A 24,759-nucleotide genomic window follows, 5' to 3' on the forward strand; every position below is an offset into this window, starting at 1 on the left:
TGGTCCTTCTCCGCCTCTATCGAGCCTTAGTGCGCTCGAAATTGGATTATGGAAGCATAGTCTACTCCTCTGCTCGGCCGTCTATTCTTCGGCGTCTCGACTCTATCCACCACCGTGGATTACGTTTAGTGTCTGGAGCTTTTTACACTAGCCCTGTGGAAAGCCTTTATGCTGAGACTGCTGAACCTCCGCTGTCCAATCGGCGAGCAGTCCTCCTGAGTCGTTATGCCAGCCATCTGTCTTCCATGCCTGCTAATCCAGCCCATGACCTTTTTTTCGACGCCTCCTTTGATGTAGGGTATGCAGGCCGCTCCTCCTCCCTACTACCCCCGGGAGTCCGCTTCCGTCAACTGCTCCATTCTCTTTCCTTCTGCTTTCCTAAAACCTTCTTGACAACTTGGGGTACAGCACCGCCTTGGCTCCGTCCCCGGATCTGCCTGCTCCGTGACCTTAGTCAATTTCCGAAGGATGGTACCCCTACACTTGTTTATCGTCGGGCATTTGCTGCTCTATGTGCAGAAATGACGGACGCCACATTTGTTTACACCGACGGCTCGAAAACATCGTTAGGTGTAGGGAGTGCCTATATTGTTGGCGACACCCCATATCGCTTTCGGCTACCCGACCAGTGTTCGGTTTATACTGCGGAGCTTTACGCTGTTCTCCAGGCTGTCCACTACATCCGCCGCCATCAGCGGATACAGTACGTTATCTGCTCAGATTCTCTCAGCTCTCTCCTCAGTCTCAAAGCTCTTTACCCTGTGCACCCTCTGGTCCACCGGATTCAGGACTGTCTGCGCTTGCTCCACCTGGGGGGCGTCTCGGTGGCGTTCCTCTGGCTCCCGGGACACGCTGGTATCTGTGGGAATAAGGCGGCTGATATAGCGACCAAGGCTGCAGTCTCTCTTCCTCGACCAGCTATTCAGTCGCTTCCCTTCACCAATCTACGGAGCGGTTTATGTCGCCAAGTTGCTCATTTGTGGCATGCGCATTGGTCAACACTTCCCCGTAATAAATTGCGGGAAGTGAAAGCCCTTCCTTGCGCTTGGACCTCTTCCTCCCGAACGCGTCGTCGGGAGGAGGTAATTTTAGCTAGACTCCGGATAGGGCACTGTCTTTTTAGCCATCGACATCTTTTAAGCGGTGATACTCCCCCACTCTGTCCCCACTGCTCTCAGCTGTGGACGGTAAGACACCTTTTAATTGAATGCCCCTATTTTAATCCGTTACGCTCCCGTCTACAGCTATCGCCTGATCTATCGTCGATTTTAGCAGATGACACGCGCTCAGCCGACCGCGTTCTCCAGTTTATTAGTGACAGTGAAATGACGTCAGTCATTTGAAGCTTTTTTTTTGGGACAACCACCCCCTTTCTGTAGTGGATTTTTAAGCATTCCTTTTATTTTTAGTTTCTCCAATTTTATGACTTTTTTCCCATTGATGCTGGTTTTCAATTTCGGTTTTTTACTGTCTTAAGTCACGGGCTGGGCGCTAATGACCATAGAAGTTTTGCGACCTAAAACCAAAAACAAAAAAAAACAAAAAAATATCAGAAGTACTTTCAGCAGTGGACAGTACCTCAAACCAGTTACGGAGGCGTAAGGGTACAGCCTCACTGCCAGCACCAACTTACGCCTTCCACCCAGGAATTTGCGACACTGCCATGTTTCCCCAATCACCATCAGGCAAGTGTCGACCGGCAGGATGGCGGAATCAGTGGGCGCATTGGCATCAGACATCCCAGGCGATGCTACAGGTTCCAGAGGCAACAAAGAACTTTCCTCAGGTGTCCCAATGTCACCGTGGCTCAGGGCAACAGCCTGTAGCCACCTCCTGCGGGTCTGGGGTAAGAATAGGCCTGAGGTATTTCTGCCTGTCTTAAGAGGCGACTAAAGGGAGTTTCAACCACTTTGGCCTTAAATGTGATGGTCTCCATGGGGGTTTGACCTCCATTTTTCAAAATTATACAAACGTAAGAGCCTTTTGGGGAAGGACACCTTACATCGTGTACCATCGGTCCTCAGTGTACTAAGACCTGGACACAAATCATCGTAATGGTGTCGTAACTGCACCTACTGCTCATCAATTTGGGCCTAAACACCTGATGAGTTGCTCAAGTTACACCCATAGTGCGTCCGCATCTGCACCTACGATCATGGACCTTCCATGGCACCTGAAGTCCAACATGCTAGCCACCCCATTGTGGTGGAGTCGTCATGTACCCTCTAGGTTGTAGCCTCCTGACTACACAGCGATCGTACAGTCGATACCTGAGCTGCACCCTCACCACGTAAGCCAAGGAGTAGATGCCCGTCTACATGGGGCATCATGAGTCGCGGCAGCAGTCATCCAGCCAGGTGGACCTGGCTGAGGCTGGCTGGCGCCTGTGGGGAGAGTCCCTGGTCGGAGTGGGTGGTATCGGGGCGGACGTTTCGCCGATGAAACGTCAACATGCATCAGGTCGCTCTGCCCCCCCTGCGGGTCTGGGGATTAGAATAGGCCCGAGGTATTCCTGCCTGTCGTAAGAGGCGACTAAAAGGAGTCCATCCCCCTCACGGGGGTAGTTAGCGCCTGCGGAGACGGACGGTTCCACGACTTATAATTGTGGTCCTTTTGGTTTTTCACTTCTCGTTTCTTCCTTCCTTTTGTTGGTTCCTTTCTTTGCTCTTCTCCACCTCACTGTCTTCCTTACTCTTTCCCTTGACTTCTCCTTGCCTTCTCATTGCCTTCTTCTCCTTGCCTTCTCATTGCCTTCCTCTCCTTGCCTTCTCTGGTCTCCGCCTCGGCATTTGAGACAGTCTGTCCTCTTTCTCCCTCTCTCTCTTCTTTTTCCTCTTCTTCCTTCCTCCCTGTGCGTGCCTGAAGGCCGACCCACGCGTTCGCACGCGTAGCCTGTGACGGGGTAACGCGTAATTCCCCGCCCTGGGTAGACATGTAAGGCACGCGCGTACCCCCTGGTAAATGCCAGGCCCGGGGAGGGGTGATTGCCTGAGCTGATACCTTCTGACCATGCCGATTGGTCCCTCCGTCTGTTTCTCGGGAGGTGTGACCTGAGGTGTAAACATTCACCTAAGGCGGGAGTGCCCTCTGAGAGGGTCCCAACAAGGAAGGAGCGCGCCATCGGAGACGCTGGCAATCATGGGGGATTCCTCCGCAATGGATTCTACTCCATCGCTTTCGACTTATGCCCAAAAACGGAAACGTGACCAGCCACCAGTGACAAAAGTACTACCGCCTGCCCCACAGTTCCTCGTCGTTTCTCGATCTGAGGACGGAAAGGATTTTTCCTCTGTCAACCCTTTCGTTATCCAGAAGAGCGTAGATGCCATAGCCGGATCTGTCACATCTTGTACCAGGTTGCGTAACGGTACCTTATTACTAGAAACTGAGAGTGCCTTTCAGGCACAAAAACTGCTTCGGGCCACACTCCTCTACACGTTCCCTGTCCGGCTTGAGGCCCACCGAACTTTGAATTCGTCTCGTGGTGTAGTCTATACTAGCTCCCTCGACGGATTGACTGACGAGGAGCTTCAATCTTTCCTCGCTGAGCAGGGCGTGACGGCTGTCCATAGGGTCATGAAGAAGGTCAACAATGACCTTGTACCGACCCAGACACTTTTCTTGACCTTCGATAGTGTTAAGCTGCCATCGCGCATCAAGGCGGGCTACGAGGTTATTTCTGTTCGCCCCTATGTCCCGACACCTACGCGCTGCTACCAGTGTCAGCGTTTCAATCACACTCGACGGTCTTGTTCCAATGCGGCTAAATGTGTCACTTGCGGCAGGGATGCCCATGAGGGTGCCTGTCCACCTCCGTCTCCTCGTTGTGTGAACTGTCAGGGTGACCATGCCGCATCCTCCCGCGACTGTCCTGTCTATAAGGAAGAACGCTGTATCCAAGAAATTCGGGTCAAAGAGAAAGTGTCCACCTCGGCTGTTCGCAAGCTATTGGCTAGTAGGAAGCCCGCGCTGCTCCCAGCGGGGAAATACAGTACTGTCCTCGCCTCTCCTCGGACTACCAGGGAGGTAGCAACCCAGACATGCGATCTGACCTTCAGCACCACGGTCGTCCGTTCGGCCAGCGCTAAGATCGCGCGGTCGACGTCTCCTCTTCCTCCCATCACCCCACAGACACCAGCCCCTTCATCAGATTCTGCTAAGACGGAGACCCCGAAGTCAGATGCACGGGCCTTCAAGAAGGAACCATCCCGTGCAGACTTCCTACGTACCTCGACCTCCCAGCCTTCGACCGGTGCTTCCACCAAACGTCCTTCCAAAAAGGCGCATAGGAAGCACAGTTCTCCTTCTCCGCCACGGCGCATTTCTTCTCCTGCGCCACCCAGCGGTTGCCGGCCCAGGCCGTCATCCGTTTCGACTGGCCGCACCGCTGGTAGCCGTACATCTGGCCGTTCACCGGCGGAGGAAACTCCCCCTCCCGAGATGGCCGATGAACCTATGGACCCAATGGACGATGACTGTCCGCCTACTGATAGCGGCGGCAGTGCTCGCTCGAAGCCAGGCCCTCAGCGGCCTTCGAGGTGACCCCTTCTTTCATCTTCCTTTTCTTACGATGGCACTTATTCACTGGAATATTCGCAGCATTCGCTCCAACCGAGAGGACTTGAAGTTGCTGCTCCGCTTGCACCGTCCGCTCGTCGTAGCCCTCCAGGAAACGAAGCTACGCCCATGCGATCAAACTGCCTTGGCACACTACACCTCTGTGCGTTTTGACCTACCCCCTGTGGTAGGTATCCCAGCTCATGGAGGGGTTACGTTGCTGGTCCGGGATGATATTTACTACGATCCCATCACGTTGCACACCGGCCTGCAGGCAGTTGCCATCCGCATTACTCTCCCCACTTTTACGTTTTCCTTTTGTACCGTTTACACTCCATCGTCATCTGCCGTTACCAGGGCAGACATGATGCAACTTATTGCTCAGCTACCTGCACCATTTTTGTTAACTGGAGACTTCAATGCCCACCATCCCCTTTGGGGCTCTCCAGCATCCTGCCCGAGGGGCTCCTTGTTAGCAGACCTTTTTAACCAGCTCAATCTTGTCTTTTCTGCCTCAATACTGGCGCCCCTACTTTCCTTTCGGACACATCTCACACCTATTCCCATTTAGACCTCTATATGTACTCCCCAACTTGCACGCCGGTTTGAGTGGTATGCCCTTTCTGATACATATTCGAGCGACCACTCCCCGTGTGTTACCCATCTCCTGCTGCATACTCGCTCTCCGTGCTCCTCTAGTTGGACCATCTCCAAGGCAGACTGGGGGCTATTCTCTTCCAGGGCGAACTTTCAGGATCAAACCTTCACAAGCTGCGATCGTCAGGTCGCACACCTCACGGAAATCATTCGCGCTGCTGCTGAATATTCCATCCCTCACCCTACTTCTTCTCCACGTCGCGTACCGGTCCCCTGGTGGACCGCAGCATGTAGAGACGCTTTACGTGCTCGTCGACGTGCTTTACGCACATTTAAACGCCACCCTACAGTGGCAAATTGTATCAATTATAAACGATTACGTGCTCAGTGTCGTCGTATTATCAAAGAAAGCAAGAAAGCCAGCTGGGCTGCTTTCACAAGCACCTTCAACAGTTTTACCCCTTCTGTTGTCTGGGGTAGGCTGCGCCGGCTATCTGGCACTAAGTTCCACTCACCAGTTTCTGGCTTGAAGGTCGCGAATGACGTCCTTGTGGCCCCTGAGGCTGTCTCCAATGCCTTCGGCCGCTTTTTCGCAGAGGTTTCGAGCTCCGCTCATTACCACCCTGCCTTCCTCCCCCGCAAACAGGCAGAGGAGGCTAGGCCACCTAACTTCCGCTCCTCGAATTGTGAAAGTTATAATGCCCCATTCACCATGCGGGAACTCGAAAACGCACTTGGCCGATCACGGTCCTCCGCTCCAGGGCCTGATTCTATTCATATTCAGATGCTGAAGAACCTTTCTCCTGCGGGTACAGGTTTTCTTCTTCGTACATACAATCGCATCTGGATTGAGGGACATGTTCCCTCATGCTGGCGCGAGTCTATTGTTGTCCCGATTACTAAGCCGGGGAAGGACAAGCACTTGCCTTCCAGTTATCGACCTATCTCGCTGTAAACTGATGGAGCGAATGGTTAACTCTCGATTGGTTTGGCTGCTCGAGTCTCGACGCCTACTTACCAATGTACAATGTGGATTTCGTAGGCGCCGCTCTGCTGTTGACCATCTGGTTACCTTGTCGACTTTCATTATGAATAACTTCTTGCGGAAGAGCCCGACCGCGGCTGTGTTCTTTGATTTGGAGAAGGCTTACGACACCTGTTGGAGGGCGGGCATTCTCCGCACCATGCATACATGGGGCCTTCGCGGTCGCCTCCCTCTTTTTATTCGTTCCTTTTTAATGGATCGACAGTTCAGGGTACGTGTGGGTTCTGTCCTGTCAGACACCTTTCGCCAGGAGAATGGGGTGCCACAGGGCTCAGTTTTGAGCGTCGCTCTCTTCGCCATCGCGATCAATCCAATAATGGATTGCCTCCCAGCTGATGTATCAGGCTCCCTTTTCGTGGACGATTTTACCATCTATTGCAGCGCGCAGTGTACACGTGTCCTGGAGCGCTGTCTTCAGCGTTCTCTTGACCGTCTTTACTCCTGGAGTGTCGCCAATGGCTTCCGTTTTTCTGCCGAGAAGACGGTCTGTATTAACTTCTGGCGCTACAAATAGTTTCTCCCACCGTCCTTACGACTCGGTCCCGTTGCTCTCCCAATCGTGGAGACAACCAAATTTTTAGGCCTTACATTTGACAGGAAACTTAGCTGGTCTCCACATGTGTCGTATTTGGCCGCCCGTTGTACCCGTTCTTTAAATGTCCTCCGTGTTCTCAGTGGTATGTCGTGGGGAGCGGATCGAACCGTCCTACTTCGTCTACATCGGTCGATCGTCCGCTCCAAGCTGGATTATGGGAGCTTCGTATACTCCTCTGCACGGCCATCCATCTTACGCCGCCTCAACTCCATACAACATCGGGGTTTACGACTTGCGATCGGAGCATTTTATACCAGTCCCGTAGAGAGTCTTCATGCTGACGCTGGCGAATTGCCACTCACCTACCGGCGCGATATACTGCTTTGTCGGTATGCCTGTCGGCTACTGTCAATGTCCGACCATCCGTCTTATCGTTCCTTTTTTGACGACTCTCTTGACCTTCAATACGGGTTGTATGTCTCTGCCCTGCTACCCCCTGGAGTTCGCTTTCGTCGCCTCCTTCAACACCTTAATTTTTCACTCCCTGCAACCTTTCGAGTGGGCGAGAGCCGCACGCCACCTTGGCTCCAGGCTCAGGTCCGCGTTCACCTTGACCTCAGCTCGCTCCCAAAAGAGGTTACCCCCGGTTCGGTCTACCACTCCCGTTTTTTGGAACTTCGTTCGAAGTTCATCAACATGACTTTCATTTATACAGATGGCCCTAAGACCAATGACGGGGTCGGGTGTTCCTTTATTGTCGGGGCACAAAGTTTCAAATACCAGCTCCATGGCCATTGTTCGGTCTTCACAGCTGAGCTCTTTGCCCTCTACCAGGCTGTTCTTTACACCTGCCGAGACCGACATTCTGCTTATGTCATCTGCTCAGATTCCCTGAGCGCCATCCAGAGCCTCAGTGATCCGTACCCGGTTCACCCTTTCGTACACCGGATCCAACGCTCTCTTCAGCAGCTGGTGGACGTCGGTTCTCCGGTTAGCTTTATGTGGGTTCCTGGCCATGTCGGTATCCCTGGGAACGAAGCTGCAGATGCCGCGGCCAAGGCTGCGGTCCTCCAGCCTCGGACAGCTTCTTGTTGTGTCCCTTCGTCCGATTTTAGCAGGGTCATTTGTCGGCGCATTTTATCGCTGTGGCATGCCGATTGCGCTGCACTTACAGACAACAAGCTTCGGGCCTTAAAACCTCTTCCCGTGGCTTGGACGTCCTCCTCACGCCCTTCTCGGCGGGAGGAGGTAGTTTTGGCCCGGTTAAGAATTGGACACTGCCGGTTCAGCCATCGCCATCTGCTGACGGCTGCGCCGGCGCCGTTCTGCCCATGTGGGCACTTGCTGACGGTTCGACACATTTTAATGTCCTTTCCAGATTTTAACACACTGCGCCTAGATCTTAACCTGCCAAGTACTTTCGATGCCATTTTAGCGGATGACCCACGAGCAGCTGCTCGTGTTCTTCGTTTTATCAATTTGACAAACCTCGCTAAGGAAATTTGATGATGTTGTTTTTTAATCCTATGCCTGTCAGTCTGTCTTCTATCCTGTTTTCCCTTTTAGTTGTTGTCAACTTGTGCCTCGCGGTGCATTCTTAGAGTAGTCAGGGCGCTAATGACCATTGAAGTTGTGCGCCCTAAAACAACAAAAAAAAAAGGTCGCTCTGCGGCCGCGTCTTCTAAGAGGAAAGGTTCTGTCTCTGGTTCTGGTGCTTCGGCTTTCCCCCTTGGCCACTCCCTGAGAGGAAGGACAGGCCCGCTGGCTTGGGGCGAAATACTTCCCACGCTATTTAATCTGTTCTCGGACCAATGGGGGGACGCTCGCCACCTCCAAGCCCATGTTCCTTATACAGCATATCGTGGATATCTTCGGAGAAATTGAGGCTTTAGTAAAATGCGTTCATGGTCCATTCTCATACAGACTACCACCACTACACTGTCGGCGGCGCTCCAGGCATGCGAGCGACTCGGGGACATCCCAGTGTCCATTGTCCCATATCAGGCGCTCAATAGGGTGCAGGGGATTATTTTCCATCAGGACATCCTGCTGCAATCGGATGAGGAACTCTGGGCCAACCTGGAGCGCCATGGCATGGCTTTCGTCCGGCGAGTCCAGTGCGGACCTAAAGATCATTGCGTCGCCACTGGGGCCTTTCAACCTGCCTTCCAAGGGGATGTTCTCCCGAAGAAGGTAAAGGTGATGTGCTACCGGTGCGATGTGCGACCTTACGTACCACCTACTATGCAATGCTTTCGATGTTCGCGTATCGGGCACATGTTGTCACAGTGTGAAGCTGAGCCCCTTTGTGGCGATTGTGGACATTCTCTTCGTGAGGGACATACATGCACCACACCACCTGGGTGCGTCAATTGTCCTAGCCTCCACTCGCCTAGATCTTTCGACTGCCCCGCTTATGAGAAAGAGAAGGAAATACAAGAATTGAAAAACCTGGACTGTCTGTCTTATACTGAGGCCAGGGAGAAATGACCACCTCCATAACGTGATGTTGCCAACATAGTTTGCTTCGGTCGTGGCCACTCCTTCTGCAGTATCCTCAACCCTGTCCTGTCCCCCCTCCATTTCCTCACCCCATCTGGTGTCCATACCTCTGCCTCCCAAATCCCTCCCTTCCAAATCCTCCTCTCTCATGGCCCCCGCCCCTCCCCCAGGGGCCACCCCTCCTCCGCCTCCGCCGCCGCCTGAGAAGCAATACTCTCCTCAGGCGTCCATCGGGGAAATGTTATGGACCCCGTCTTCTGAGGTCCAGCCTTCAAAAAAGGACCCCGAGCATGAGGCCTTTCTTCAGGTTCAGCCCTCGCAGCCCACCATCCCTGTGACTCATTCTTCTTCCAAGAAGGCCTCAAAAAGAAGTCTTCATCCCCATCTCCACCCCGGTGCGTTTCATCTGATGCTCCATCCGACAGTCGCTGCACCCGGCTGTCCTCAGTTTCGCCGGGATGCTCTGCTGCCAGGCGCTCAGATTGCCAGTCAGCGGTGGACGATGCTGCCCCTCCTGCACAACCCAGGAATGTGGCCGCCGCTGGTGACGACTCGACGTAACAGGATCCGCCTCCCGACGGTTGTAGCTATGTTCTCTCGAAACCTGGCCCTCCTCGGCCTTCGAGGTGACCAGCTCTTCACCCATTTCGTTCCCCACTTCCCTGATTCGCAATGGCTCTGTTACATGGGAACATAATAGGTATTCGATCTAATCAGGAGGAATTAAGTGCTCTTCTCCCTGCACTGTCCGCTCGTCATTGGTCTCCAGAAGGAAGTTACGCCCAACTGACCATATTGTTCCACCCGTTATACCTCCAAGCGACCTGACCTAACCCCTGTAGACGGTATTCCAGCTCATGGTGGGGTCATGTTGCACTTGCACTGTCCTGTTCGTCTGCTCCGGGACTACATGCCATTCACGTTCAGATGCAGACACACCTTTCTCTGGCAGGCAAATGCTTTCTTCTTTGTACCTATAATCGCGTCTTGACTGAAGGTCAGGTCTCCATGCATTGGCGTGAGGCAGTCATTGTTCCCATACCCAAACCAGGAAGGATAGATACCTTCCTTCTAGTTACCACCACATTTCTCTTACAAGATGTTTCTGTAAGGTGATGGAGTGCATGGTTAACGCTCGGTTGGTTTGGATTCTTGAATCTCGACAGCTACTTACCAATGTTAAATGCGGCTTTCGTCGACGCCGCTCCGCTGTTGACCACCTTGTGACCTAGTCGACGTTCAACATAAACAACGTCAAGCGATAGCGCCAAACGGTAGCTGTGTTCTTCCATTTGGAGAAAGCTTAAGGTACCTGTTGGAGAGGACGTATCCCCCGCACTATGTACAGGTGGGGCCTACGTGGTCGCCTGCCCCTTTATATTGATTCATTTTTACATATCGAATGTTTAGGGTACATGTGTGTTCCGCATTGTCTGACGTCTTCCTCCTGGAGAACGGAGTGCCTCAGGGCTCCGTTTAGAGCGTAGCCTTTTTTGCCATAGCGATCAATCCAAATGGATTGCATTCCACCTAACGTCTCCGGCTCTCTTTTCGTTGATGACTTCGCGATCTACTGCAGCGCCCAGAGAACAAGCCTCCTGGAGCGCTGCCTTCAGCGTTGTCTTCACAGCCTATACTCATGGAGTGTGGCTAATAGCTTCTGGTTCTCTGAAGAGGTGACAGTTTGCATCAATTTTTGGCGATATAAAGCATTTCTTACACCATCCTTATATCTCGGTCCCGTTGTTCTTCCATTCGTGGAGACAACTAAGTTTCTAGGGCTCACACCGGACGGGAAACTTTGGTATCTGCATGTCTCTTATTTGGCTCCCCGTTGTACACGTTCCCTTAATGTCCATGTTCTTAGTGGTTCATCTTGTCTAGCGGATCACGCTGTCCTCCTTCGCTTACATTGGTCCATAGTCCAATCAAAGCTGGATTATGGGAGCCATTCCTTTTGCGCCGTCTTAACTCCATCATCGGGGGTTACGTCTTACGACCGAAGCATTCTATACTAGCCCCGTCAAGAGTCTTTATGCTGAAGCTGCCGAATTACCATTGAACCACCGGTGCGACGTACTGCTTTGTCGGTATGCCTGCTGGCTGTTGGCAATGCCCGACCACCTCTCTTATCAGTCCTCCTTCGACGATTTTCTCGACCGTCAGTATGGGTTGTATGTGTTTGCCCTGCTGCCCCCTGGATTCCACTTTCGTCGCCTGCTTCGACAATTGGATTTTGCCCTCCCTACCACCTTCAGAGAGGGTGAGAGCCCGACACCACCTTGGATTGCGAATACATAGAAAGAAGGATCCTTTATTGTATGATTATATGATAGCGGAATAAACACTGGTAGCAGTTACTACTGTAAAATATCTGGGAGTATGCGTGCGGAACGATTTGAAGTAGAATGATCGTATAAAATTGTTGGTAAGGCGGGTATCAGGTTGAGATTCATTAGGAGAGTCCTTAGAAAACGTAGTCCATCAACAAAGGAGGTGGCTTACAAAACACTTGAGTATTGCTCATCAGTGTGGGATCCGTACCAGATCGGGTTGACGGAGGAGGTAGAAAAGATCCAAAGAAGAGCGGCGCGTTTCGTCCCAGGGTTATTTGGTAACCATGATAGTGTTACGGAGATACTTATCAAACTCAAGTGGCACTCTCAGCAAGAGAGGCGCTCTGCACTGCGGTGTAGCTTGCTCGCCAAGTTTCGAGAGGGTGCGTTTCTGGATGAGGTATCGAATATATTGCTTCCCCCTACTTATACCTTCCGCGGAGATCACGAATGTAAAATTAGAGAGATTCTAGCGCGCACGGAGGCTCTCAGACAGTCGTTCTTTCCGCAAACCATACGCGACTGGAACTGAAAAGGGAGGTAATGACAGTGGCACGTAAAGTGCTCTCCGCCACACACCGTTGGATGGCTTGCGGAGTATAAATGTAGATGTAGATCCAGGCTCCGGTTCACATTGATCTTGACCTCAGCTCGTTCCCGAAGGAGGGTACTCCGGATGCAGTGTATTGCTCAAGGTTTGTCGAACTTCGTGCGCTACTTGCCAATAACGCCTTTATTTACACTGATGGCTCCAAAACGGACGATGGTGTCGGCTGTGCCTTTGACGTTGGGGCCGTCACCCTTAAATACCCGCTCCTCCACAAGTTTCCAGCTTTATGGCCGAGCTTTTTGCTCTCAATCGAGCCTTTCAGTATGTCCGCCGCCACCGCCATTTTCCGTATGTACTCTGCTCTGATTCACTCAGTGCTCTTCAGTGCCTTGGAACACCACATCCGGTCCATCCCTTGGTGCAACGGATCCAGCTATCCCTCCATTCTTTTGCTGATGATGGCTCTAATGGTAGATTCGTGGGTTCCAGGCCACGTAGGAGTGCCTAGGAATGAGGCTGCTGATGCTGCGGCCAAGGCTGCAGTTCTCCTGCCTCGGCCAGCCTCCCTTTGAGTCCCATCGTCTGACATTAGTGGGGTTGTTTGTAAGAGGCTTGTGTCGTGACTTCAAGAAAATAAGCTCCGTGCCATAAAACCGTTCCCAACAGCTTGGACAACCTCCTCCCGACCATCTCGGCGAGAGGTCGTCATTTTGGCCAGGTTGCGGATTGGGCATTGCCGGTTTAGCCACCGCTACCTGCTATCCGGTGACCCCGCCTCGTAGTGCCCTTGTGGTCATGCATTGACAGTGCGCCATGTTTTGTCGTGTCCCCGTTTTAATCAATCTCGTGTTGTCCTGTCTCTGCCATCTACTTCACAGGAAATTTTAGGAGATGACGCTCGAGCAGCTGCTCATGTTATTCGTTTTATTGCTTTGACGGACTTGTCCAAAGACATCTAACTCTAATTATTTTATCTGTGACTTTGTAACAACTTTATGCCCCCCTGCCCTGAGTTTTACCAGATTATCTGTGCACTTACATTTGTGACTGAGCGCCCTAAAACCCCACAAGAGAAGCAGCCTGTAGCCTACCGACCACAGCCAACACAGCTTCCAGATCTTAACGGACAGTGGCCAATTCCCCCTGAATCCGTACACTACATGTGCAGTCCCTATCCATCCATAACTCTTACTCTTTTATCACACAAGCTGTTCAAAACAGATGGCTGACGACTACGCGAATTTATACTATTTGGGTACTACAGCGCGATGCTACAACTGTTAAATACTACAAAACGCTCGAAATCTGTGAAAAAAACAATGCAAGACCCAAAAACACGTAAAGACGTTAATAAATAAAGTATGAAGGAAATAAGTGAGCTAAGAGTAGGACTTCATGCTGGCTGCTGCTTATCCCCAGATACTAGTTCATAATAGACGCATAGTGTGTGAGAACCCTGAGATACATGGAGATGGCCAACAAGGTTATAAATACACAGCAAGCCACGAGACTTCACTGTATTTACGCCTGAAATAATTTCATCTGCTGATCATCGTCCACACGTAACACAGTGTCTACTCTCAGTGAACAAGTGGTGATAGCATGTGCGGTTGTACTTCCTAGTTAGACGCAGCATACGATTGTATGTCGTGTGAGTTGAGGTGTGTTAGGGATTGGAGTGAGTTTAAAAAGCCACGAAATGCGGTACCTACGTGAAATGATGCAGTGTTCGTGGTGTCACTAGACGCGAGCGACCTAAGTGTCACATGATCGATGTTGTACGAACCGTTTGTCATGGTGGATTGGAACCAGGGACAAAGCGTAGCTTCTGAGCTTCGAATTCATTCTAGGATCTGAAAATTGTATGTCAGGGTTATTGGAGTCATTTCTGTGAAACACTTGCGCTATTCCTATTAATGACGCGTTTAATCGCTGGTGTTCTCTTCGGCCACTGGTCATGGTCTTTCATTTCACGGATCTGCGGTGTTACCGTTAGGAGGGGCTAACTCCGGAAAATTCTGTGTAGGATGTAATACATTACATCAGGCCCTCTATCTTCGTTCAGTTTTTAAGATCCCAGCTAACGGGCCTAACTGACATTAATACTGGTTATTCGTTGCAACCGGTATGAAGGAACATTTGAAAAGTTATGCATTTCCGCTTCTCCGAGGCTACCACGAACTGCTGATAACGTCATTCATGAGCGCTGATTGGAGGCATACTGCAGTGCGTTGGTAGAGCCGTAAGTTTGAAATAGTGAGAAACATTGATACATTCCTTCTTCGCAGTCTCCATATGTTTCATGAAGGCAGATGTAATTGCTTGCAGTGATCAACGGTTTCGGGCTGCTCCACTGATTCTAAAACGGCACATCTTTTTACTAATCTTGACTAGCTACGCAACATGGTGCCGAAAGACACGATCTGCTTCATAAAAGAAAGTCAATGTGAGAAACAAATAGAGCGATAAGGACGACAGCCTGTGTGTGTACTGTTTCACCTCATCGACGCCATCAATCACGACCGATAAAAGTTCCGTTTTCTCCTATTAGCTTAAGTGGTAGTTCCTTCTTTTAAACGACGGGCAACCGTGTGATACGCATTGCAGTTGGCTGCTATTTTTGTGGATAATGCATACTGAAATGATGGGCAGATACTCTTAAAATCACCTACCGAATACTCCAGTTCAGGGACGCCTTTGCCGAAGTGCTTTTCCGTATGTAGGGAGATATTTTGTAGAAGTACATCAGTGGTTCAGAACATTGTAGGTGTGACAAGTTTTGTACCACAAAAACACCAGACGTGTGAATTAAGTCGGAACGCACTTTATTATGCACGATAGACTGTGTATACGTCGAATCTGGCTCTTCAGAATTGGAGAAATAACCACGAAGGTACTGATGCGTGGTGGTCCCAGTGCGTGGATAGAGGCAAAGTAGCCTTCAAAGGAACAATATCTCGATGAAGAGTAAGTAAAATACCTCCTCTGATCTCAGTTCGCTGTAATTCGATCAAAACCCATTACCCGTCCTCTAGAATACGAGGCACAAAATTAGACGTCTGCAGATTTACTCGCGTATGGAGTGGTGGCAATGAATATATAATGTTGACTAACTTCATAGATGGTGGATCAGAGATAAAGGTATCAGCAGTATTGGCTGTTACTTCGGCGGTACATTGAACAATCAAAACTGTATTTCAAGTAAGACATCGACAGGTAAAATCATTACACATTATGAAAGTAACACTCAAATTGAAACCTAAACAGCAAATAATGCTGGTAAAATTCACTCCAATTCGTGCGTTAGCTGTTTCATTGTAGTCTCCCGCTGGAACAACCGGTTTACACCATAGAGATATGTCCTCAGTGGTACAACTGCGTAGAAATTGTTGTACAAGCCCTTGATCAGAGCCAGACTACAAAGTACAGAGTTTTTTTCTGCCACACAATCAACTCATGGCACACGGATAAATACGTGCTGCTATTACAAAATTACGTACATATTCTGATATTCCATTTATCTTAACGGCTTAATGCGTGTCAGAGAGGCAATGAGAAGCGAGCAATATCTGACCTAACCACCAATGGTAGTCAGACTTAACAAAGCCAACAGTCACTCATATTGTCCGGCGAGCGTCAGACGTCGCTAAACTAAGTTAACAAGTAATGGTGTGGAAATAGACGCCCGCAACTCGTGGTCGTGCGGTAGCGTTCTCGCTTCCCAAGCCCGGGTTCCCGGGTTTGATTCCCGGCGGGGTCAGGGATTTTCTCTGCCTTGTGATGGCTGGGTGTTGTGTGCTGTCCTTAGGTTAGTTAGGTTTAAGTAGTTCTAAGTTCTAGGGGACTGATGACCATAGATGTTAAGTCCCATAGTGCTCAGAGCCATTTGAACCATTTTTTGTGGAAATAGACGCAAATGAATGATGATCAAACTATGTCGGACTACCACACGATGTGAAATCATGCAGGCTGCTGAACGTTTGAATTTTGAGATGACAGCATACATTAAACCTGTGTCCACTATACGTAAAAGAAATTGTAGGTATGTCCCAAAAATATTGTGTGTGAGACGAAATTATCAGATCAGGTAAGTTTGTGTGTGGAATAAATATTAATTCTACGTACTAGTAACTGGGTAACATGCGTAATGGAGATAACAGCAGAATACGAAGCAGTCCACCTGTAAACAGGCGTAGTGTGCGGATGACAAGGCTGGGACGTACGTGCGCTATCTACCACCCTGTCTTAAGCTGGTTGGACCGAGGGACTCGGTTACAAGAGACACAAAATTAATACATAACCGTAGACACATACAATGCGAATATACTGTGCAGTATAGGACTTACTTCTATATAAAATACATAAAAACGAACTATAGGAACAAACGTGATGTATATTACTAGTATATAGGGAGAAAGTAGGGGAGGTGAAGGCGAGTGAAGTTGTGGAGGAGGAGATGAGATCATTTGCGAAGGAATTCGGAAGGTAAACGGGAAATAACACGGAGAGGCGAGCTTGGTATTGCAAAGAGGGAATGTGTCTATACGAAGACAGTATAACGAAGTACAAAAAGCCATAATCAAAACTATAAAGCGACACAACGGAAGTTAGTCGAAAGGTCCCAAGTCATCAAATTTCAATAAGAGAGTGATGTTACAGACTGCTAGATTTTCAGTTACGTGTCAGTTTACTAGCTCATAACAGTATCCGTTATGAAATACTGAAGATAGTTCCTTTACTATCCCTGAATAAGTTTCCTTGTTGTATTCTACCGTTCATAATTTTATAACCAGTATATCATGTCATACATTTGCGTTAACATAATGATCCTAGATCTGTTCAAATTAAGATATACTTCGAACTATGTCTGAAAACCCATTTTTACTTCGAAACTTTTGCAATTAATTCGATATACAACTGTACACTCAGACTGGATCCATAGATAAGGAATTCAAATCCAACGCTTTTACGTATGAGAATTACTGGAATTCAGGATCTGTTTGAGAAGGAAAACATAATTGCTCTGAAACCTTCCGTAATATGATAAAAGGTGATATTTAAATATTCAATTATCGGCTTGTGTAGGTGTTCACGTAATGGGCGAAGTATATGATAATGGGTTAATGTTCTCGACGAAGGTGATGCTGAAGCCATTTGCTATATCAATTTGTTCCCTATTTCCGAGCGAAGGCCTCTCTGAATTGGGGGACATTGTGAAGGCTATGTAGAAGGGATCTACATGACCAATGAGTCATACGTGGCGAGTGGAAGGTGGTATAGTCAGTACCGAGAGTGTTTCTCTGAATAATCGACAGATAAGAGAGGACAGTATCTGAGCTATGTTCTATAGCAAACTGGATGTTAGTCTGTCCTGAATTAATGTTGTGGGGTACGAAAAGTTTTCTCGATATTTGGAGGCTGTCCTGAAACAGGGTCTGGAATCGGAGCGTAACACGTTCAATAGTCAGCTCCCGAACCGGTACATCAAATGCTTTTAGTCATAGAGATTTACGCTACACGAAATTTGTATGTCGACTTTCTCTGGACTAAAGAAATCCGATCCAACAGCAGAAGGAGAAACTTTATTTTTGAGCGGCAAAAGCTTGTGTGTATTTCCTTGCAGACTCCTGACTTCTTCCCTCTCTTTACCAGATGCACTGAACAGTCCTTTTTCGTCTGTTACTGTTCGTTTGGTATTTGTTTGACCACCTTAAAATTGTTCTGTGCTATAAGGATGCAGGCCTGTTTAACGTAAGAATTTCTACGTCATGTCGCAAACAGATATTGTACGTTCATGGATCTAGATAATGAGATGCTTAAAGGGGAGACTGGCTAGTGACGTATGCTTTTAATTTTCTTTCGAATTTTTGGGATTATTAACTGATTGTCGTTATTAGGGAGAAGCGACACTTTTCCTCTTACTACCACATTAATATTACATAAGATAAAGGTAAATATTCAAAGATTGTCGAAGCAGACTTCGGTGCTCACTCAGAGTACTGGCTGGCAGGTGATGTCCAGTCTTCACATATTATGCCTTATACTTCATTCCTGTGTCTGTTCTCTGGCTAAAATATTTTGAAATTTTATCGTAGTCTTCCTATACTCCTTTTTCCGTTGACATATAACACGAAGGATATCTACAACAGCATCCCGAAAGAGTAGTATGGACTATGAATTTGCGCACGTGCTGTAACAGTGTCATAGAAGGAATAAAACTACTGCAGCTATTACTCCAGTATCTTTACTTCACCTTGGCCACTTCTACTTACGTCCGCAAACAAATTATGTTCGTAGGATCCTGTTTTTCATATAGTTCGGCCCACATTCTGGTGTCCAAATTCAGCACGATTACAGCAACACAGACGCAGTTGTACATAAGGTTATGTCATGTTTCATTACTTTATTAAGGTTCCATTTGGGCAGAGGAAATAGTGGTTATCAATGGGGTACTTCTAATGAATCGAGATACTGCTGACTGTTAGGGAAATGTGATATTATTTCGACTCCTGACCAAGCGATGGTTTCTGTCAGCAATAAAAAATATTAGTCTGAGTCATACTCTAGTTTCCCAGCTGCTCAACTGAAGGAATCATCATCTTCAGATCACAAGACAAAAATCGAAGTTTCCGATCGTCTAGTTCACTAAGACTTCAACACTGGTACTAGGTCTTCTATTGTGCCAGTACGTATGGGGACTGATATGGCTCCTACAACATACTACAGGGTGTCAGTATGTTCGAAGAACGAGCCTCGATCAGACAAAAATGGTTTATAGGGATTTCGTGCAGTTCGTGGGTCAGTTTCGTCGCTTAAAGGATAGTGTCGTTTGTGGAATCTTACAGCTGGTGAGCATTCTCAGTTACACTGCTGACGTTTCTGGCTAGTTCATAGACATAGTAATGGGTTTCATTGGCAATGACGTATCTCTGTATTTTTCCTGTAGAGCGTAGATGATGATGATGATGATGATGATTTTCTGCTAATACCCCATTATTCTAGAGGTTCGGTTCTGGAAAAAAAACATTCTATTTAGTGTTGTCATCCCTTCGATTTGTTAAGCACGTAACATTTATTCAAGACATCCAAAACTATTTTCAGACAGCCAGTTTTGTTGCTACCGTAGAACCACCAAGGTCCACATGTAGGCCACTTCAAATTCAACATCTAAGGGTGTTAAAAATACATCGACCCCTAAAACGTAACCGTTAACAGCCGTGAATTGTGATTCGATCTAGCTGTATCTTCCGTAAACTGTTCACATATTGGTCAGCAGAGCAGAACGAGTGATAGCAGCTTTCTTTGTGAGAGCACTCATAGTGCTTATGTTGCTAAGCTCAGTGGGAGGAAGAATGACAACAATTACAGCAGCATACATAGCATCTCCCTGCATCAGGAACATACTACGGAACTGTCGTTCTTACGTTTAGTCAGACATAACAATTGCTACGTTGTACTCAAACAGAATACACAGCTTGATAGCAAACCACATGAGAGCAATAAAATCTATTGAAGCAGTGGCAAATTATTTTAACTGGAAAGAGTCGCAACAGGAGATTCTTAGACTTCGTAACACAAGGCTGTAAGCACTTGACCAAGCAATATAAATGGTTTGAGCCAGATAAGATTTCCCTTAAGAGATTATTATGTAAGACTTCATAGTACACAGAGGAAAAATAAGCTGTTTCTGTGACAGTTGAGGCTTAAATGTGAGGGGGTGGTCTTGACGCAAGTTATTCAGCTCACTCTTCACGGTTTGGGGAAGTTGACGTTTTCATTGTAGTCCGGAGTATACGTGAATTGCTTGGAACATGGCATCACCAACTGTCTCAAGTACTGGTTGAATGTGATGATTACTCTACATTTTTATTATAAACTCTAACCAGCAGAGTTGATGTTGCTTCGAACCATTACCATAAATCGGAGATGCAGCACCCAGGACAGAAGATTTCCCACCAGACTACTTCATGGCTGTTACTAAAAGGCTACACTGGTTCGTGAGTCCCAGCACCAGTTTTGTGTTTCTTATTTGATGGCTTTCAGACGCAACAGACATTTGATTTTAAATATTCCACATAAATCTTGAGTTAATTTAACAATAAAGTGGCAATCATAACCTATTAGCAAATGTAATCATATGTCAGACAGCCAAACAAAAAGACTAGCATTATTCAGATAGAAAGCAATAAGCAGAACATGAGTGGTGCTGCCGCAAGACATCAGAACAATAGTCATCCAGTATTCAAGAACGAGGGCACTTAGCGACCGCGAACATGTTACACGTCGAACCTCTACGAAAGTTACTCTCGCTTACCTACAACCAAAACAAAAATGAATAGACAAAATTTTAACCCCTCTAGTATTTTCGCATTTCATGATGAATAATTCCAGCATCAAACATGACGTTTTAGTTTATTACTTCCTTTACTACTAAATGTATTAAAACCACATTTCGTACATACTATCGACACATATTACTGAATATACCTACAAACTTCGGTCAATGTACGCCACACAGACATATATTATAAACATGTTACAAACAGAGCTTTTGCCGGAAACGGAGTGCAAACTACCCAAACTCTGTTCAACCACTGTTTCATGCTGAGAACTTACTGGCTACGAACAAACTTCGATCATAATTTCAAACGACTACTAATTTTCTTTTCTAGCTTACATGCTTATGGTCACAAACTTAACTCAACTCATTTGCAAAGCAATGGAAGGGTAGCTGTCTGAAAAACTAGATACATTCCTTCAAAAGTGTGAGGTTTATTGGTTCCATTTTAATGGCTGTTACTGTTCCCATCCAGAGTTTTTTTCTAAATGTTTCACGTTTCACGTTTGACGTTATTTCATAATACTTCCAGTATCTGCTACTGCAGTAATATATTTTTGCCTAGTGAAACATCAGTTCACGTGAGACTGTAGACGTGTTTCTCTTTTCTGGCCATTTGCCTTGGAAGTTAAAATAGGGTGGCACATTAGTTACTGCCCTTCCTTTACTTCTCGTCGTTGGGCACATCTTTTTTTTTTTGTCATACTACTGGTTTCGGTCTATAATGGCGATCCTCATATGGGCGGGAATGCCTCTCCATACTTAAAGAGCACATATGTACTTCATCAGTAAGACTTTGAATTATGGACTATTTTATTGTTTAGAACTGTAGCCAATCTGCTGGCGTATTAGCGTTTTTTTTCATACTTTTCTGTGGATCTGAAGAACATCACAAAACGAAAGAGGTTTGTGACCATAGATGTGAAGTAAAGGAAATTTTAACTGTATTCGGGTCACGGATATATTCGCTACCATTTCACAGCTTGTGATACTTCCTTTAAGGTAGACTTTTAGGTAAATGTCGGTCTCAATTTCTGTATCGGTTGTAACATGTATTACAATATATAATGAGACAACTAGAGAAGGGATATTGTAAAAGTGGATGATTTTTCACGTTGGTTTGTTTCATAACCTGCTACAAAAGTCATCTGTTTGTCAATGGTATCTTTGAGATTTGATTCGAAGGATTCCTGAATAAAGGAACAACAATCCTATTTCACATCGAGAGGAAATTTTTTTAAAATTGTTAGACAAATTTATCGGATTATTGCTACTTTCAGTTGTCATTTGCATATCCTGTCGTTGAAATGTATGACAACTATTTGTCATAACTGAAATTCTTAAGCTGGTGTTATTTTCAAGCGTTGTAAGAGAATCTGTTACAGATAAATATCTCCACCTATCGCAGTTAGTTACAGTTCAGTCAGACAATGCAATGTCATATTTTGTCTCTGGTATTGATGTAATGATGTGTACAAACTTCTAAAATTTTATATAGAGTTTACAATTGTTTTCTACCAATCATGTAATCAATATTTTTATGATAATTTTACTTGTCAATTCTCCTGAAATGCACTAACCCATCCTTATTCGTGAAATATGTCACTTTTAGCCCATAGGGCGCACTTTCGGTGATACCATACTTCTCATTGAAAGTTAATCCAAAAACTGTATATGCGGATTGGTGGATTAGTTTAGTTTTTGCAGAGAATGGTAACATTTAGATCATTCATACCTAGCTGACATGCGTCTGCTGCTGTTAGGTGCATTACGACTGGGACAAGGAATTTGATACAATCAGTCCTCCCTGATTCCCATCTCATCCTTCGCTAATAGGATAGGTATTTTATAATATTGATGTACTATGTATTTCTTGGAAATGTTCAGGAGTAAATTTAACCGAAATGTACATAGATTAGTTCTGTTTATTCGCATATATTGTACACATTCATGCAGTTGAGTTTCAACATTTTTAATGCAACAGACGTTACGAAAAATGTATTTCGGAATGTAAGATTTAACTCACTAAGTGGCGTGCTAGCAAACTATATAATGTGCATGGGCATACATTGATATAGGTGTATATTGTTCTGTGCCTTTGGCTGTAGTTACAGCATGTGAGTGAGAATTAATTCTGTATTATAATGTAACAAGTAGACATACGGTAAACACATGATATGATGCAGTGATGCAGTGCAAGGACAATCTTCATCCTCCATGCATACTGCATATGGATCTGTTTCATATTGTCCTGCTCTTCCGACTGTATTTCGTACAGTACATAGTGTTAGCGAATGTGGCGTCGCATGTGGATTTATGATTTGGTTTTATGGACCACATGTTGTGCTACACCATTCATACTGGTAATTAAATAACGATCGATAACTTTGGTTAGAAAGAAGAGCCTGTCTTCATTGCGTTTTTAGGTTTCTAGAGACTAAAATGACACACTTATGTTCATATTTTTTTAAAGGTACTTGATAATGTCATAGTATAAATTGTCCAATAGTGCAATAAATAAATGATATACATACAGTCCACAAGAGTTTTAAGAAGTACTTGAATATTGTTGACGAATAACAAAATACCATCAAACTTGGTAAATGATTGATGAAGAAATCGTTGACCAAGGTGGTGTAGGTGTATTAGACAGTATGTTAACAAACTTCGAAATATAATTGTTAGCTTTTAAACTTTACCAATCTTGTGAAAATTCAACTCTTAAATTAGTGTTACAGAAACACACAGAGGAATGTGCAGAAATTAATACTTTCTGTACTAAAACTTGTTTATATATGTTTTTAAAATATTTTGCCTTCGTTAAATTCAGTAGTGACCTTAACATGAGTATTGTTGCACTGCCATGATTGTACATTCCTCTGCAAAACGTGTTTCAACTGATTAAGACAACTCACCAGTAAAGCCTCTCCACTTTCAATGTCTGTATAGAGGCATAATACTGAAATAATATATCCCATTTTCAAGAGATACGTATTTAATATAATCTTTTACACAAAGATTGTTACACATCTCGAGTAATCGGATTTGTTGGAGGAATATTACTTTTGTATTATGACAGCACCAAACATCAACTGGCTCTTGTTTTAGCCGTAAGTGAGATAGAAGAGCATGTAACTGAATTATGTTCAGCTAAGATGTAACCTACATGCATCTTTGATGTTTAAGTTTACTCATGTTTGTAGAACCGAATACAAAAACCATGTAAAACGACTGCATATTATCGGTGAATTTTGAAAAAAAATCTTTATTTTATATTAGCGCTGTTGTAATAACATCACTTTTCTATGCACCAACATAAAGTCAGTTCCATGAGCCATGTAATACGTCATTGACAATTGTGGCCTAATCTGTAACACACCAGTATCTCTTTCCTCTGTCAATTAGTCTTAGACCACTTTCCAAATGAGCTTCAGATGTTCACGTACCTGCTTATTTGCAGTGAGACTTAGTTGTCACTTACCTATCAGATTTCTGTTGTCTTTCCTGTCGGCCTCCCTTGGCCAACTCTTGGTCTTTTCGACCCCGACGGTATTAGGTTGCGAGGCCTGAGGGTGTCATTCATTTCCATCCTCTATTCTTACCTTACGTGGGGAAGCATCGTTGGGGGGGACTCTTCACGTAGGGTGAAGCCAGCCCTGCAAGGTGTGCAAGCTCATAAGACGTAGCCTGGTCCTGGAAGCTGGAGTCTTTATCGTACAGCCAGTAACCTTACCATGCAAGAATCTCTATACATGCACTGAAGACCGAAAACATGTCTCCGAATATAAAGCCTGAGGAAAACAATGTGAGGTCAGTACAGGCCATAATCGGCGTGTAGATAGGAGTGATAGTACAGGGACACAGTCATGTGACATCAAAAATGGAACAATGTTACATGCAAAGACTCATCAGGAAAGCTTTCTCCATTCCGCCTGCTTCACTTTCGATATAGTGAACTATAGCAACTGCGGGAAAGGTGGGACCCACCTTTAATGGGAACTTCTACTGCTCACAGTTGTCTTCACCAAAGGGAGTAATTAGGTTACCTGGGAACCAGTAACCCCATGTGGAAGGAACAACTACATGGACAGTCATCGAGAAACGCACAGCACTGAAGCACATCACTGAAGTGACCTTTATAGCAAGTGTATATATGCCAGACAGATGAGGCTGCTGTTGCAAGATACCAGTGACTCTACGCACCAGACTGGCCATTCTAGATTGACAGAGCCAAGTAATTACTTGGGTGCCACATGTGGAAAGAAGACGGAAGTGAAAACAAGGACGGAACATTGTGGC

This window comes from Schistocerca cancellata, chromosome 1 (assembly GCF_023864275.1).
Source record: "Schistocerca cancellata isolate TAMUIC-IGC-003103 chromosome 1, iqSchCanc2.1, whole genome shotgun sequence".
NCBI classification, from domain to species: domain Eukaryota; kingdom Metazoa; phylum Arthropoda; class Insecta; order Orthoptera; family Acrididae; genus Schistocerca; species Schistocerca cancellata.